The 17,118-nt window shown below is 42.6% G+C and overlaps 1 long non-coding RNA gene across 1 annotated transcript; it reads right to left on the bottom strand.

The window, feature by feature from the left end:
• Window positions 1–2,501: 2,501 nt before the first annotated feature.
• LOC130610213 (uncharacterized) lies at window positions 2,502–16,813 on the bottom strand. The gene is made up of 3 exons (XR_008974997.1): window positions 16,705–16,813; window positions 3,883–3,941; window positions 2,502–2,963 (listed from the first exon to the last, which is right to left on the bottom strand). It is a non-coding gene; the product is annotated as an uncharacterized LOC130610213 (long non-coding RNA).
• Between the last annotated feature and the right edge of the window lie 305 nt (window positions 16,814–17,118).

The following is a 17,118-nucleotide window of genomic DNA, read 5'->3' on the forward strand; positions in this document are numbered from 1 at the left end:
CTCTGGTAAAAAAAAAAAGTCATTATATGTTTAAAACTGTAGTTCTATTTACTTATAAGCATGTCCTATGGTCTGTAATTCACAGGTTCTTGACTGTATAGAACATACCCCTTTGTTACTGCAGACATTTCTACTTGCTGGGCATGCACAATAAGAAATCTGGAGTATTTGTTTTGCAGTGGTCTCCATGACCAGTGGGCAGTGATCACCTGAACGTGGCTGTGCTTGTTTGAAGACATCGATTGGTCAAGAGTGCCACAATCTAGGAGACTTGCTTTCTTACTCCATCCTTGTGTTTTTATTTGCCTTATGAGATGTCATTTCATTGGGTTGTATCTTATCAAAGGAGTCAGATATCTGTTAGAGTCAGCTCTTCACTTCTCAATGAAATAAGGAAACAGTAGCAGTGATTTTTACCTTCCCCATCTCCTTGAAGAGCTTACATGGTTGTTTCTGATGGTGTCATCCTGAAGCTTGCTGAAAATAATCTTCAGCACTTTGGTGGGCACAAAATTCATGCAATATGGGTGCACTTTGTAGAATGTTTCAAGGATGACATGGCGTATGGATTAAAAACTTATCAGTTACCAGGGGCCATCAATGTCCTGACCTGGCTGTGCTGGAGGTCTTTATCATGAGCAAGACGCCGGTTCTCTCATCATTGTTATGACTAACCTCAGGCTGTTATGTTTTATCATGGGAAAAAGATGCCAACTTGCATTTATTCTAATCAGAATGGTTTCAAAATAATCAGAATTACTGAAAACATGTGAAAACAAATGCCATTTGTTATCCAATCCGCAGGGTTCTCCGGGCTCCTCTGGAACTGCTTAGGCTAATGCAAGAGACAGCAGGAGCAATACAAAGCATGATGGCATTTGTCCGACCTAGGAAACCACAGGATTAATTTGTCCAGTGACTCCAGTGGAGAAACCTTTTCCCTTTTCCTTGCTTTCCACTGAGCTTGAGCAGCAGAGTGCTGGTAACCTGCACCTCAGGATATGATAGAAATTTCCCTGTAATCCAGCAGGACAAACCAGTGAGTGCGTTAGCACCCAGGGCTGGGCTGGGCTGATCTCTTTCCATATCCAAGTTGACACAGAGCAGCCTTGCTCTGCTTCTGCACCTCACTTCTGAGCCTCATCTCTGCCTACTCGGCTTGGCTGGGGAAGCTTCCCGTGGCCATGCTAAGCTCTTCACAGCTGGAGGTTGCTTTTGCATATATCACAGACAGCTCTCAGTAGGTTGTGATTGGATTTTCCAGAGAGGCCTCCTGGGAGCATGTCTCAGGAAGAGTGTATGGGGGAGGAGGGGAAGGATGTGGTCGCATGCTTGATCAGAAAAGCAATAATGAAAAGTGGATGGAGAAGGGTAGAGAGCAGTGGGAGTTTTCTCATCAATCCTGGGTCCTGTTGGGCCAGCAGCCCCTCTGGTATGTTTAGGGATGCTGTGTGCCTTAACAGCCTCCATTTACTAATGCAGTAATGACCTGCTGGAGGAGGAGTTGGCCGCTGTGCTAATTGCATTCCTCTGCTGCACAATAACTTAACACGTTATTAAGATTCCAAAGAAGAGGGTCAGGGAATTCATCTCTCTCCAGTGCTCTCCTGACCCCAGCGCCATCACACACGCACACAGTGTCCTTTCCTCTTTTTCATAAGTCCAAATGGATGCTATCAAAGGCTGGAAAGGAAATACTCCATCATGTGTAAAACTGGGATAGCCACAATTTTTTCTTCATATTCCACATTTTCCGCCTAATTGTGCATAGCTGCAAGAGTCAGCTCTCGTGCTTTACACTGCTCTTGTAGAGCAAAAAGGCTCAGAGATGGAATCCGTGGAGTAAGATGGCCACAACTTCATGTGGTGCATATACTATGTGTTGAAGGTAAGACTCCTTTACCACAGCACAGGTTTTCACAAGCTCACCCAGCTCTGAGGGGTGGACCAAAGCACAGCAGAGATGTTTTTCCCTTGGGAGTTTTGATTTAGTTTGTTCTGGGGCTGGCTATTACACAGCCTGACCCAATATTGTTCCTCCACTGGATATGAGACCGTCAGATAAGACTGTAAGGAGGCAATGATCATCCCAGTGTGTACATTTATAGCTGCCAGTTGGCCAAGACAATACAGAACAGCTCTCAACCTGATTTGCTGGTGCAAGGTGGGGGCCTGAGCGACCCTCTCACTGCACTCCTCGTATGTCACCACAGTGAGGACAAGCAAGTAGCTCATCTTGCAACCTGGCATTAATGGTGCTGTGGATTGCCCATCACAAATTTCCTCCTCTTTCTCCTCATTTTTTGGTCCTTTCTCCTTGCCTCCCGGACAAAGGGTACGAGGCTAAATTGTACCTTCTTCAGAGGCAATATCTCTCTTGCATGGCAGTCTTGATGAAGAGGCTGGATTCACCACACTGGTTTGCCAGTAAAATCACCTACTTGGCTCTGAGCATTGTCCTAACTCAACAGCAAGGCTTGGACCAGCCCTTCTCCTCCCCATGCCTGCCCTCAACCCTGCCTCATGTCCCCTGCACACTCCAGATTGCACATCTTCAGCCTGTGCATATGCCTGCAGCAGCTTTCCTATTAATGTATGTCAGCATCCTTCAGTTTCTTCCTTCAGAGATCTTCTTAAAAGACTCCTCTGTACTACACCATTTTCAGGCTGTAATGATTTTATCAGGTTGTGCAAGATCTAGTTAGTATCCTGCCACTTTTAGAATATTAGATTTGGAGGGGGAAGAGATTGTTTATTTTATTGACACTTGCCAGGATAACATGTTCACTCAGCTCACTAAACAAATTAATGGTAGTAATCATCATAAATAATAATTATAAATGAAAGCGTGTGGAAGGTTAAAACTCTCTTGATAGAAGCTTTCCTCTGCCTGGTTTGAACCACAATTTGTTTTATAATCTAGCCGCTTCTGCTTTTCTTTACTTGCTTGTATCCTCACAGATCTATGTAAAAGAGCAAATAGAAGGCAACAGGTTATTTCTACTGCCGAAGTACCACAAAGCTTCACTGAGGCACTCACCTGGGTTGAACCATGGTGAGCTAGCCTGAAAGCCAAGAGCACGCCTGTAAGCATCCTCCAAAGGACCCATTCCCAGCTGCATCAAGCTGGAGGAAGGCTGGGAGCTCATGCCTATGCGAGCACAGATCCCAGCTCTCACCATCCTCTTATCCCCTCCTCTCAAGGTCACAGCAGACATGGTAGCTGGATCCAGCCTGGTGCACAACAGCACCTGGAAGGGTTTCTGCTGTTGTAAATAAGAGGCTGTCAGGTTATTAAAGTGAAGTCAAACATTAAAAAATCCCTACGAGTGTTGTGGGATTTTTTCCTTCTCTGCTGCTAGGAGTGGGTTGGTTTTAATGCCCACTCCTGCTTTAGTGTGACCATAGAATCATAGAATCACTTAGGTTGGGAAAGACCTGCAAGATTATAGAGTTCAACTGTTAACCCAGTTCTGCCAAGTCCACCACTAGGCACCCTGTTCCAATGCTTGACAATGCTTTCGGTGAAGAAATTGTTCCTAACAACCAGTCTAAACCTCCCTTGGCACAACCTGAAGCCATTTCCTCTCATCCCATCCTTTGTTCCTTGGGAGCAGAGCCCAGCCCCTCCTGGCTCCATCCTACTGTCAGGCAGTTGTAGGGAGCGATCAGGTCCCCCTGAGCCTTCTCTTCTCCAGACTGAACCCCCCAGGTCCCTCAGCCGTTCCCCATCACACTTGTGCTCCAGCCCCTGCACCAGCTCCACTGCCCTTCTTTGAGCAGGTACCCTTCATGCTCAGGTGCAGAACAAGTTGGTTTTGGATTTTCCCCAAATAAGCTCATTGCTGTATTAGTCACAAACAGACTTCAAGGACACTTGACCTCAGTGTCTCTGCTTTCTTCTCTGATCATCTTCCAGCTTCTGCTTTAGCAACAGAAAACTACAAAGGAAAGAAATGGCAGAGTCAACGAAATGAGGGAAAGCCAAAGATTGCGGCTGTGGTTGGCTCGGAAGAGCCTGTGTGCCATGCTCCCTGTAACTATTTCCAGGTTACTCCCATGGTCTAAACCCAGGTAGTTGTATCAGGAAGGATTTTAATCCTGCAGCAGGGCAATCTTTTTTACACTATCTCTCTTTGTTCAAGTTCACTTTAAAAAGTTGTGTTTAAAAGTCAAGCACGGGCACCTTAAATGGTAGGTATTCTGGTGAATAGAACTATTAATTAATACAACTGGGAAAAGTCTGAGAACAGACAGGGTAAACAGGGAAGAAGGACATACAGAAAGGAAAGGAAAAGAGCAGCAGACAGTATAGAAAATAGAGTCACTTCTGAGCTGAAATTCTTTAACAAAGAGCTTTTCTTCTGCCTTCCCAGCTCTGCCATTCCCCAATTGCATTAAAGCAGTTGGCAAGATGAATAATATTTTTAGATGAAATATACTGGCAGAACAACAGGAACTGCAGCCCCTTTACTGTTCTGCTGGAAATTTCTGCTGCTGTTTCTGGTAAATATGGCTGGTGGCAGGACCTGGCTTGTAGCTTTAACCACATGTGGGAAGTTCATGGGGCAAAGATGCCAAGTCTAAAATTAACCCCCTTGAAAAAGATTAAAACCCAAAGTGCCTGGGGCAGGGTGAGGGTGTTGAGGTCGTTATTTTTAGTCTTTCAGTATATTAAGACATGTAGAGATTTGGAATATTAAGGATTAAAATAAAAATATAAGATCTCAGTGGTTTCTGGACTGAAATGAATAAAACATTTGCATGAAATCCTTAGACAAGAACCAAGAGAGAGTACTAAGGGCAAAGGCTTTTTGAAGCTCCCTGTATTGCTGTAGAGAGTATATCTAAGGTGGTGCCAAGTTTTACTATGAGCATCACATTTCTCTGAGCTCCATTACTGGGACCCCACTGATTTTTGCAAAGACCCAAGACAAAAACGAGTGTGTGTCACCCTTGGGCTTGTGGAGAAGAATTCAGGAATGTAACATGAAAGGACCAAAATCTGTAAAGCAGAAAAATGGTGCAGCACCAACATGGTGGTGTTGCCTCATTTTTATGTGTTTGGTTTTGTTTCTTTCTGAACTCTTTGAACACATCTCATTTAAGGGAAAACTTGAGTTTTCAACTAAGGAGTATGATATCACAGCTGATGCTGGACACACTGGTAAACATTTTTAAATAACTGTATTAACATCACCAGTATCACCAGCAAATTAAGGCCAATCACAAAATAACTACTGTTTCATCTTTCACTTCATGTAAAGTATTGGGATTCATCCCTTCTTTGGAAATAACATGCTTTTATCCACACTGCATTCTTGGCTGAGTTTTTTTATTCCTTGTTTTAGGACACATTCAGTTCTGTTGGCTCCTTGTTATTGCTTTCTTGTTATTGCTACTTTGTCCTTTGAAACATAAATACAAGAGCTGTTGTAAAATAGAGGTCTGTGCTAATAAGGGAGCAGTGTGGAGCTGGTTGAGTACATTGTGTGATGCAAAGAAATGTTAACATGGAACTACTGATAAATCATTATTCATCAGCTGCTCCATGAATTCCCACCTTCAGAAATGATCAGAAATAGAATCACGGAATCATAGTCTGCTTTGTGTTGGAAGGGACCTGAAAGCTCATCCGGCTCCAACCCCTGCCACGGGCAGGGACCCCTTCCACTGGAGCAGCTTGCTCCAAGCCCCTGTGTCCAACCTGCCCTTGAACACTGCCAGGGATGGGGCAGCCACAGCTTCTCTGGGCACCCTGTGCCAGCGCCTCAGCACCCTCCCAGGGAAGAGCTTCTGCCTAAGAGCTCACCTCAGTCTCCCCTCGGGCAGGTTAAAGCCATTCCCCTTGGCCTGTCCCTACAAGCCCTTGTCCGAAGCCCCTCTCCAATTTATTAATATTTATTTATTTGTATTTAATTTATTCATTAGTATTTAATAGTATTTATCCCCTATTAGTCAGGGCAGAATGTCTAAGGGACACTGGGGCTAATGCTGGAATGCTGTGCCCTCACCTACCTAGTCCTGTCCTGAAAGAGGACTCAAAGATTTATTAACACTGGGGCTTGGCACCTCTGCACATACTCTACCACTTTCTTCATGGCTCAGTCCTCCATGTCCCACACCTAGTGGCTTTTCAAGCTTTACTCAAAATAACACTGTCAATTTGCAATCTTGTGGGTTTTTATTTAATTAATATGACCCTGGTAAATATTTTCTTCTGCCAGCAGGTATGGACAGTACTGCAAAAAGTACTATATATATAAATCCTGTTAGAAAGAGTTACTGGTCCCAAAAATGTATGGACCATATTAATAACAAAATTATATCTTTATTTTTGCCATATAAATGCATGTATGTTTGTTCATATATGTTAGTTCAGGCACAAATATTTCACAAAAGTTACACAAGGAGCTTTTACATCTCAGGATCTGAATGCAGCTCTCTGCAATCCTTGCTCAGACCTCAGCCTCTCTTGGCAGGAAGCAGACTTGGATGAGGAAGGATAGAATAAAATACAAATCAAAACCCCCTGACTCATCTAGGACAGACAACATGGGAATCCCGTGTAGAGCATCTTGTGATTGATTGGCTATGGAAATATGAGAGAAATAATCCTCTTCCTGGGCTGGGGGTTCCTGTTGTCATTCGATAAGAAAAATCAGCTCAGTGGACAATTCCTGGAATAAGACAATGGTGATCAATAACAAATTCCCAGTTGCTGCTGGAAAAGGTTTCTGAGCTATTGCAGACAGGACAAAAGTGTTCTCAGTACCATTACTGAAAGTGAAGTTTTAGACCTGAAAGCTAAAATGAAACAAAGCAAGCTTTCAATTAACTTCTCAGAGTGCTCTCATTTCCCAGGTCATGGCAGATGAAAAGATAAATATTGAACAAAGGGGGTTGTTCTGTATCTGAAGCATCTTCATGAATACAAAAAGTTATACAACATACTCGAGGAGTGCTTTTGCCTTGTATCAACTGCTCCTTTCTCCAAGCCAATGATGAGACCATGGCCCCTCATGGGTGATCAATTCTTTAGAGTGATATTAGATGATTTATTGCATGCCCAGAGGCAAGGTGGATTTTCCCCTTGAACTCAGGATAATCAACATTGTCACTGATATGAGAGGGAAAAATCCTCATTAGAAATTCTGTACTTGTCTGAGAAAATATCCACTACTAGATGGTTTTATGACTTTTGCTACTGACTTCTGTGACATGAGCAGATCACACAAGTACCCCTGGTTTCTTTCCTTCTCCTGTCTGCTAAGGACCTTCTTAACCATTGTGAGAAATTGAGAGGTACTGCAGGTGTTAACTTTGGCATTACACTGCTCACGATATTTAGAGATGTTGCTGCTTGTGACCGGTCAGTATTATCATCACGTGTGGTCCCATCTTGACCACTTCATTAAGAAAGGAAAAAACCCAAACCTGATCACTGAGAAAGTTGCTGTTGTTCATCAATGACCAAGGCTTGTCAGAGTCTGAAGAAGACATCTGCAGCTTCTCCAAAGATTATTCACTCTCTGTCTATATCCGGCAGTGCCACAAACTCAAGAAGAATGTGTGGTGTTGCGGGGAGAAATTAAGTGCTTTGAAATAATATTTGAGCCTGTCTTTCTAAGGCCAGAGAGGGATTACTGCAGGCAGCCCAGTTAGTGCAGGTCCTGGGGGTTTAAGGAATCCCTTAGGTTTTGCTTTAGTAAATTTTTTTGGGGAAAAAAATTGATTGATCCTATTACATGGATTAAATAAGCATGTTTTCAATTTATCTATGGTGTATTCTGATGAAGTGTTACAGACTCTTGAATACTGCATAATGGAGTCATACCAGCTCGAATAGGAGAATCAGATGTTTGTGGATCTGAGCCAAAAGTTCATTGACATCAACTAGTAGTAAGGGAAGCTTACTAGTGTTTTCAGTGAGCTGTAACTAAGACTCCATAAATACAGGAAAGCTTTTTTATGGTTAGTTCTGCAAAACCAGTGAAACTTCGGAGAATTCTGGCTTGTGCCTCATGCATCATTAGCACACACATGAGCTAAATTGTGACTACTACTTAGCCAGAAAGAGTAGGGCTCAGCTTCTAGATCCCCAACTGTTTAAAGAGCAGTCACAAAAACTGATTTGGGCTTCAGGTCTGCAGGGACAAAAGAAATACCAAACACTGTTACTCTCTGTATAACTTTTTATTCTTGCAGCCATTGTTTATTCCTTCCTAATGACCAAACACACAACCCCAATATTTCTCCTTAATGTACACAAAACTTCAAAAGACATCCAGAGTACAAGTAATTCATGGCACTAAAATGCCGTGAGCTGAAACCTTGAAGCTGCATGAGCTTTGCTACTGACTTCATTGGGCTAGAATTTCATCCAAAGATGATTAATTACCACAACTTTCAATCTCCATAAATGCTATTTTGCAATGTTGGATTGTTTAAGCCAGCTCTTACAAATGAAGTAAGTAGAATAATGATTAGAGGAACTGGAAACAGAAGTGGTGGGAGAGAAGACAACAGTAACACTAAACCAGTTATGTTTTTAGAAGCAACCTGCTAAGACCTGGTATCAAATGAGAGTCTTGCATACAATTTCAGTATAATTTTACCAACAGTATTAAAACAAATCTGATTTTCTTTATTCTGTTTCCGCAGAAAAATGTCCCAAGCAGAGCTATACCAAGGAATGACACATTGACCACAAGAAGAGAAAGAATGACTCTGCACTTTCCTCTCACATCCAGCCTGTTCCTTTTCTCTCTCCATGTAACTATTCCATTTAGTAAGAACTGAAAATGAAATCTCACATTGCGTTCATAGTTAAGTCTCTTTGATGTGCATGTGCAAGACACTTCATGCATGGGTGCATGGAGAGGTAGATCAGGAAAGTCAACTTTTCATCCTTGTCTTCCACTCTTTTTATTATCTTCTTTTGGTTTAATGCTTTGCATGTGAATGTTTCATGTTTTGCTCCAGTGAGTGAGAGTGAAAAAGAGAAAAAGGGGAAGGACATGGAGATCCCTTTTAAAATATCTCAAAATGAGCAACATTTTCTTCCTCAAGGAAAACAAAACAAAAAGACAAAGAAAACAACACAAACCAATTCACAGCTTCATGCACTGTGCAGGCTGAAAACTGGGCTTCTAAGTGCCTACTACTTCTCGCTCCTCCCATGTCACAACAGAAAGAGAATCTTATCTACAACGACCAAAGCCAATCAGAGAGCTTAAACCTAAGCCAGTGCTGTTGAACTGTCCAAACCCCATTAAAATCAATATAAACCCTTTGTCTAAAGTACCCTTTCTAAAGTCTAAAGCTTTTTCAAACCATGCCTTTGCTGCAGTAAGCTCATTTTACTTGCCTGCTTTTCACACAGTCTCATCTAGATCTGGGTTGCATGTTAGTCACCTGCATGGGGAGCCCAGGTTATCCCTTTTTCTCTGCAGTAGGAACCTGATGATGTAGATCCCCTGCTCTTTAATCTTATTTTATAGACAAAAATGAACTGTTATTTCTACATGTTGCTTTGCCCAGTGTGATGCCATGGGCAAAGAAAGAGCAGCCCATGTAATCACAGTTGGATATGAACAGAACCCAAATGACTTAATGAATTTTGGCACCATGAGGAGCCTAAGAAAAGATCAAGACCCTTCCTGTCTTTTTGAGGGGCTGCACTAGCACAGAGCAAAAGACAATCTTTGCCTTGAAGGGCTCATGGAACTAGAAAGCAGCAATATCTGCATGTATTTTAAAGCATCAGTATTGCCTCCACTGGGCTACTCCAAGCAGCTTCACATGAAATGAGCAGTGATGAACGTCAGGAAAGTTCTGCGCCAGAGCATCTGCAAAGAGAGCATTCCGAACCGTATCCCAGGGCCTCATGGTACGAGTCAGTACTCAGAATATAGGGGAAAGATGTTGACAACAATAATTGATCAGAAATGAGACAATCAGTTGACTGGAGTGGCTACGTGATTAATTGTCAGGGTCCAAAAACGTGATTAAAAGCTGCAAATTATGTGAAAATTTGAAGTGAATTTTAAACAAGTATACATTTCTTGACTCAAAAGCACTTTAGCCCTATAGCCTGCAGCTTAGAGACATCTATCTGGCTTCCTTCCCATCAATCGATACCATTAAAGCCCTAAAAAAAAATAAAAATCCTTTCTCCATATAGTTATAAAATATCAATTACATACATTTTCATTAGCTGAATGCAGTGATCAGGGCTGATACCTTGGTTGTTTGTTTCTCAGCAAGACATTGTTGGCACTCTCCCAGTCACAGTCTTCTCCACTGGGAGCATCCTCTAATCACACTGATGGGGACCCGCACTTGGCACACCAGCCATGTACCTAATACCGTATCACAAGCTGTCAGTCACAGAGCACAAAATGGGGGTGCCCAGCTTTGCTTTCTCCTGCCCGTCACCCCTACAGTGCATTAACCACCAGAGCCTGCAGAGGATATTCTGCTGCAGGATTTAAAAGCTCCAAGGAAACATTAATGAGTTATGCTAAACTCACTGATACTCTAGTGGAAGGTACTTTTGCCTCTGTTTCACTGATGCAGACGTTTAGATAAAGATAAGTCACTTGCCCGAGGCCATGCACTGATTGAGTATCAGAGACCAAATTAAACTGACATTTCTTGGTCCTTAGCTCCATGTTGTGGAAGTACTTCTGAAGAAACTGTTTAAAGAGAAACTAACAATATCAGCCCTACATTAAATAATGCCACCTCCTCTCTGCTCTCCAATTCCTTTGCTTTTAAATGCCACCCTGTCAGCACCAGCATGCAGACACTTCTTCCATCCCTGACAGCTCAGCATTTTCATATATCCATGAGTACGCATTGCTGTTCAGCTCATCTTTATGTGGCCCAACACTCCACTGGGGATCTTTTCTCAACAAAGCAGGAGCTGAACATGTCTAGAAGCATAGAGATATTTTTAAACCAAGCACAAATGTACATAGCCACGCTGAATGTCATTTTGGAAAATCATAGGATCACAGAATGGTTTGGGTTGGAAGGGACCTTCAAATCTCATTTAGTCCAACCCCCTGCATGAGCAGGGACATCTTTAACTGGATCAGGTCACCCAGAACCACATCCAGCCTGGCCTGGAATGTCTCCAGGGATGGGGCATCCACCACCTCTCTGGGCAACCTGTGCCAGTATTTTACCACCCTCATTGGGCAAAATTTCTCCTTCACATCCAGCCTGAATCCCCCTCTTTAAATTTAAAACCAAAACCAAAATGCAGCTTTCTCTTTTCATTCAGCACTTCTCAGAAACAGCACAGGAAAGGGAAGGTGGTGGAAGGCAACTGAGTTTGTTCTTTAGAAGGAACATGTTAGATGACTGCATTAATGGTTACTGGATTTTATCCTCAAGAGAAAAAAAAAACACAGATAAGCAAGTAAACAAACAGAAAAGATGACATACCTCTTACACAACCTGCTGGACCTTATGGCCCTGCATCTCAGACATCCTCTGAAACAGAAACCATCAGCCACATCCTGGATATTTTCTAACAAAAGAAATGGAACATACACACCTTCTTAAAGAACCTGAATGGGGCTAGAAAAAGTGAGGCTCTGTATAAATTCAGTGGACTCTAAGTCATCCAGCCTCATTTTCTTGTCTCCTTTCCTGTCAGTTCCAATTGGTAGGCTCTTGGGCTCAGTCTCCCCATTTGATAATTTTGGCCTTTGCAGAACTAGGTTTTGTGAGGGTATTAGAGCAAGCAGACTGAGAACTTCTTGCCCTGCATTTCTTGCCCTTCACTCTGTGGCAGAGGGCAGTGGGTGCTGACACCAGCATTGCAAGGCTCAGTGTTACAAAACACCATCACCCAGCAAGCCTCCTGCAAGGGAGCTCTGCCTTACCCCACACATAAAGGTGCCTTGTGCAAACTTCTCATGCTTCAGAGGGTAGCACATGTAAGACCTCATTTCCAGTGATAGCCCTCTCCATGGCATGCTTGCTGGCAACCTCCTTAGGGGTAAAAAGGTCTCTCTAGTCCTCAGGTCAATCCTACATGAGTCCAGAACTGGTAATTGCAGCTGAAATCACAATGGGAAGGGAGAGGATCATAAGCAAAGCGCTGCAGAGGGAAAATGGAAAGCCTGTATTTTACTGCTGTAGTGCTGGACACAAAAGGGGTCAAGTAAATTCTCCCCTGCTGCAAAACTGTTGAGTGTGCACAAACTAAGAATATTTTTCATTGCAAGAAGAAAAATCCATTGATTTTTTCCCCCCAGTTTTCAGCAACTGAAGAAGCTATCCAGTTGAATCTTGCAGGAAATATCTGCATGACAGACTGCACACTTCCATTTCTCAGTTGTTAGAGAAATGTTTCCCTTGTTGACTAATGCAAAATGAATTCTCTCAATTACCAGGGGTTTATTTCTTTGGAATTAATTAAAAAAACTGACATTTTTCCTTGAGGTTTCCTTCCCTCTTAATGTGGAAAATATATCCAATGGTAAATTTCAAGTAGCTCTTCTTCAGAGATCTCTATAACTTCCACGATCAACAGACCTACAGGCAAAACACGTCTTAAATAGACCCCAAAACTGCTTCCTCGTGCAGTTATACATGAGGTTACGCAAGGTTACATGGGCATGTATGCTTGAGGTGTGACTTTGGGAGGACCCAAGTCCAAAACAAAATGGACCTTCTCACTGCAATCCAGGGCTAAGCTGGTGCACAGCTGCCCAGCTGTGCTGGGAAGTGCTGCAAGGACAGTGTGTGGCAGCTCTTCCACACTGCCCACATGGTCAGTAGCGGTCTTTCCCCAGCAAATCCATCACGTCCTCACCACTGCTCAAGCACCGTTGAAGTCTGTTTGACTGTTCCAGGAGAGAGTGCGGTTTAGATCTCCTCTGTCTCTTGGCTTCTGCTCTACACCTGCCAGGAACTGCACATGCTGGGGTTACATCCACACAGGGATATGCGCTTATAGGCAAGCCCACTGCATAGAGCCATAAAGGAACTGAGTCAGCCTGGTCTGCTGTATCTGGCCCTCCAAGGCTTGCAAGTTCTTCCAAGCCCATGTCTCACTGGAGTGTTTCTGGCCAGATGGGAAGAAGTGAGGTGTTTAGTGGTAAAAATGACACGGCTTTTGATTAAGGAAAACAGTGAAATTTCTCTCAAGGGCAAAAAAATGTAAATTCCCATGAAAATATATCTTCCCTGTGAGAACCTACTAACTAAAAGAAAGAGCTTTACAGGGCTTTTGTTTGCCAAGGAGCTGTGCAGATGTGACTCATTTGCTTTCCCCAGGCCAAATATTGGTTGGTGCCTAGAAGGAGGCATAAACCTCCCTACAGATGCACTGAGACTCTCCACTAGAAACAGCACCACAGGCCAGGTTCCAACTGAGAGAAACCCTCTTCACAGCTTCCTTGGGCTGTCTGGTTACCACCAGGGACAACACAGGCAAAGGACTATCTGCAAAGCTCATTGCACGTCCTTTGAGCCAGCAGCTGTGTTTGGTCAAATCTGACAGGGGGAAAGAGGCCTTGAAGACATCACATTTCTCCAAGGCTTGCAGAAAGACTCCACCACAGTCTTGCCCCATTCTGCTTTTGCACAGGGGAAAGAGGGAAAGTTTCCACTGAGGAGGACTGCCTCCTCCCACTGGGGTGGAAGGGATTAGGAACGTTGGGTTCCCTGCTCACGTGCTGCACACAGGCACACACGTTGCAATCAGAGCATCATGGTCATTTTCACAAGCAGACCAACTCTTGACCAGATTAATTTTTCTTTTAACACCTAACTTTCAAATTATGGATATTATTTTATGATCAGAACAAATGATTCATCAACACGAAGATCTTTCACCACATATGTTTTAGAGCTGATTCTTTGTCTGTATAGTCCCATTACGCATTATTTTTATTATTAAGGTTATTATTATTACTGCTGTGAAGCACTGATACTTCTATCATGTTTTGGTTTTATTATTGTTTCCTTAGATGTTTTCTGTGCTTTGCCATATGCTTTCTTTAAAATACTTCCAGGCAGCTTCCAACAACAAAATCCACCTTCTTCTCTAACATGACTAAGTTTGTTAGAAAGCAACACTTTTTCCCATACAGAGAAACCTGCATTCCTGTTACCTAGGCCATTAGCACACGTTTAATTTCTATTAGAGGTGACAGCAATAAAACTCTTGTTGAAAATGCATTATGCAATCCAATACATCTAAGCTGTTCTTGTTCACTTTATAAGAAAAGGGGTTATTTACTTATTGTCCTGAAAGAGTGGTGAGAAGCATAGTACAAAAGGATTTTAATCTGGTGAGACAAGAAGTCAGATGTCCTTCTTGTTGCCCCTGATGGTGATTTCATTTCTCTAGGGCCTTATTACTGTTGGAAGCATTTAATGTTTTGGATATGAAAGCAGATGTGATCAGACATTTGAGTCTGAGGGCTTCAGCTCATTACCAGCTTTCCAGGTAGTTTAGATACCTGTCAGGCTAGGGCATCTGTCCTGGTGCTCATGCTCCTGCTCTGGCCGGCCATTATGAATCAGAAGATCTCAGATCTGTACTTCACTGTGGTCTTTATAGTCAAGGTGAAGGGAGAGATAGACAATGCATTTTGTATTTGATTCCAGCACTTAGGTGGATTCAGCAAACTCTAGAACACACAGCACCATTGGAGCAATCCTCTCAATAGCATAAAACTGTGTTTGGTCTCCCCTTTGCTTCCAAGGAGGGTTTTGCAGCCTGGATGTCTGAGATGAGGATTTCTGCCAACTGTTACTCAGGAAAAGAATTTAAATGTGATGGCCTGAGCCTAAGTCCTTGGTGTAATATTTGTCCACATCATAAAACCACTGGACACAATATGGAAATGCAATTGACAATAAACCAAATGATATAATCCCATCTAATGGTATTATAATAAATCCCAAGTGAACTAAACATGATTGGGCAAGTATTTCAAAGTGTTACTGAAAGAGTTTTTATAGTGTGAAGATTTGCAGTTGCCAGGCAGTGGCCAGACGCACAGAACAGGCTCTAAGTTAGCCAATTCCCACCCTGTAAACCTGTGGCTGTTTCTTACAGAAACATCTTTCTTTAATTAGTGCTTTTACTTTTTGAAGGATTCAGAGGAGTTTTCTGAAGTGTGCTTCATTCTTTTAAATACCTTGCTCCTATTCCCAATCAGCTATTTCTGGTTTGTAGTGAAATCCCCTAACGAGTAGAAGGGGATTAAGTTTCTGTAAACCTACCCTTTATGAACTTGTGAGTTGCTAAATAATGTTTGCCTTTCACCTAATGGCTGCTTGTGCCTTACATGTCTGTATGGTTTGCTGTGTTATACCTCTGCTCTGGTGTTACTGTTTTCATTCTGTTATAGTTCTGAAAATGTGATTGTCCTGGATTCAGCAGTAGCAGTCATTTTTCTCCTTCTTAGTAGCTGGTGCAGTGCTGTGTTTTTGACTTTCAGCCAGGGAACAATGCTGATAACACTGATGTTTTTAGTTTAAACCAGTTCTAGTTTAGCTTAAACTGTGACAATGATCCAAATGGTGCTGAGCACAGCTGACCGTCTGCTTAACTGAATGTCTGATAACTGCCATTTTCAAATCTTCTCTCCTCTGGAGAAAAGGGAAGAGAGAGACCTTTCCCTCCCTTCTGGGAGAGCATCTTCATTTTTGAGCAGACTGAGAAATCCCTACAAACAAAAAGGTAGCTTGACGCTACCCAAAAGATTGCATGTTCTTGAAAGGGCCTCCACTCATCCTTGGTTCTGGGAGAAAGCAAAAAAGACCCAGCCAAAAAATGACACTGCCCTCTGTGATCTGTACAGGGCTGTGTAGTACATTGAACAAACATGGTGGCAGAGGACTTTTAAAACACTTCCCTACTGACACAGAACGTCAAGTTCAAGACTTGCTCTGCAAATATCCTGGAGACTCTGAGCTGATCAAGGTGAGGGTAGCTGCTGCCACCTATTCTGAACCTGCTGTCAGCATGCTTGCCTGCCTGGACCAAAGGCTCATGAGAATTAAAATGCAAGAATCCAGAGTCAGAAATCAAAATGAGCCCTTTTGGCCCTGAAACACCCCAATTCTTCTGCAATTTCAAAGGTCCCTGTAGCTAGCAATGGATGAGAAGTGTCTCTAGTAGGCACAACAGCAGGCAGGTTGAAATCATCTCAATGAAACTTGCAGAACCAGTTACGTTTCCATACCAGAGTAACACCTTCACTAAGACTGCTGGAAGTCATTTGAGTGCTGTAACTATTTATATCCAGTGAAGATTTCCCCAGAAAAGAGAACATGAAATATGATCTTGTCCCAAAATGCCTGAGTTCAATGGAAAATGAGCAATTAGCATTTTCTCGGCAAAACAAAGGATTTGCAATCTTCACAGGCAATTTGGGTCCATTCATGATGTATTCAACAGAACATTTCTGGTCAGGCATTTTATAACGCTTTTGACTGTCATGATGATGTAAGTGGTAAAAGACAAAATCAGACTGATAACTGTATTAGCCTTGAAAATAAAACTCATCCCTGGTAACCCTGCTTGCAAATTTCAAGAACCAATTTAGCCACACCAGTTGATATTTAAACTACTGTAGCCAAGAACAGAGCACAGTGCAGTAGTAAGAAAAACTTTAAGAACCGAGTCCTAAATCTCTGTGAAAGGACAAATTCAAAGAACCTTACTTGTTTTTTCCTGATTGCAGTTATTCATTGTACTTCTGCTTTGTCCCTTGGAGTACAAATCCAGTATATTTTAGTAGGAGAGTAAGCAATTTTCAAGGGCACTTTTCCGCCAAACTGAAGAGCAAAGTGTGCGATTACTCACATATATATATCATGTTACTAAAATGTCTGCGTTTGCCGTAGGGATTGACTACCCCATGATTTTCACCTGTGCCTTATGGGTTAGCATGTCTGTGTGTGGAGGGGAATGAGAGCAACCAACCATCACACAGCTGTAGTATTTTCAACAACAGAAAAAGGCATCCTGCCTTAGAGGAAAATAATAAACCAGAAGCAGGCAACAGTCAGATGGTTTGAGCTTTCTCTTGGGTAAAGTGCTGTGGCTACAGATTAACTTTGTTTGTTCAATATTTA

This window comes from Pezoporus wallicus, unplaced genomic scaffold, assembly GCF_028554395.1.
Source record: "Pezoporus wallicus isolate ANWC-B61680 ecotype Strahan unplaced genomic scaffold, APGP_CSIRO_Pwel_v1 contig_8170, whole genome shotgun sequence".
In the NCBI taxonomy this organism is placed as follows: domain Eukaryota; kingdom Metazoa; phylum Chordata; class Aves; order Psittaciformes; family Psittacidae; genus Pezoporus; species Pezoporus wallicus.